Here is a 1161-nt window from a genome sequence, read left to right as displayed (position 1 = left end):
AACCACTTTTCCCAATTGTTACTCGACTCGATATAATGTTTCAAATACTCGGCCAAGACTTGGTGGGATCTCTCAACAGACCCGTTCGTTTGCGGATGGAATGCGGTAGACTTATACTGTTTGATACGAAACTTGATGGCAATAGCTTTGATTAAACTGTTTCTAAAATTTGAGCCCTGATTAGTGAGAATGCCTTTCGGGCATCCGAATTTGCAGATAAACTCCCTTATTAGTGCGTCGGCAATGTCGACTGCGGTCGTTGATTTTAAAGGAACGGCGATGGAGTATTTGGTAAGGAGGTCCTGGATGGTTAATATATTAGTGAAACCTTCGGGTGTTTCGGGAAGAGGACCCATCACATCCATAGAAATTTTATCAAAAGCCCTGCCAGGGGTGTCTGTTAAGGTAAGAGGTTGCCTGGTTTTGATCCTGACTAATTTTTCAGTCTGGCAACTCTTACATTTGCCAATGTACTCCTGAATCTGATTCTTCATATTAGGCCAAAAATACTGTTGCTTAATGCGGGAGTAGGTTTTATTGACCCCCTTGTGACCTTCGACAGGCGAGTCGTGGTTTTCTTTGATAATTTTCAATCGATCTTCGATTGAAGGTGTTCGGATCAGTCCCTGACAGACTGTGATGTGAACGTCTGTTTCATCGAATAAATCTTGGAGTATTTTCTGGATTCTGGACCAGGAGATGGAGTCGATGGATGTTTGCGCTATGCTGAAGGAAGATAGTTGGAGTTCGCTCACTACATCGTAAAGTGAACGGAAGGTTTCGATGGCTATTTGGAAGTCGACTGTTCGACTAGGATGTTCGAGGATTGGTAGTTGAATTTGGAATTCCTGTTCGATTTTCACGACTTTTGCTTTGGAAAGTGTGAGGTTTTTATGAGGAATAAATTTGCCGGCTCTCTCGAGATCCTTGGCACCCGTATCGTATGGGTGCCCTGATTGTGTAACGAACACGACCAGGTTGTCTCGTCTCGTCGAAATTGAGTCTCGGCTGATTTGAAATAATGGCTCGCGCCTGATATGTTCGTATGGCGCAGGAATGTAGGTAATTGGACTGTCGTCGGTAGAGAAGGGATTACTCGAAGTTGGTAAGTTAGTTTCCGACGTTACCGAAGAAGGAGGTGACGCTGGAGTGGAGTATTTC

The sequence above is a fragment of the Xylocopa sonorina genome, unplaced genomic scaffold (assembly GCF_050948175.1).
Source record: "Xylocopa sonorina isolate GNS202 unplaced genomic scaffold, iyXylSono1_principal scaffold0085, whole genome shotgun sequence".
Taxonomy (NCBI): domain Eukaryota; kingdom Metazoa; phylum Arthropoda; class Insecta; order Hymenoptera; family Apidae; genus Xylocopa; species Xylocopa sonorina.
This window is presented reverse-complemented; position numbering follows the sequence as displayed.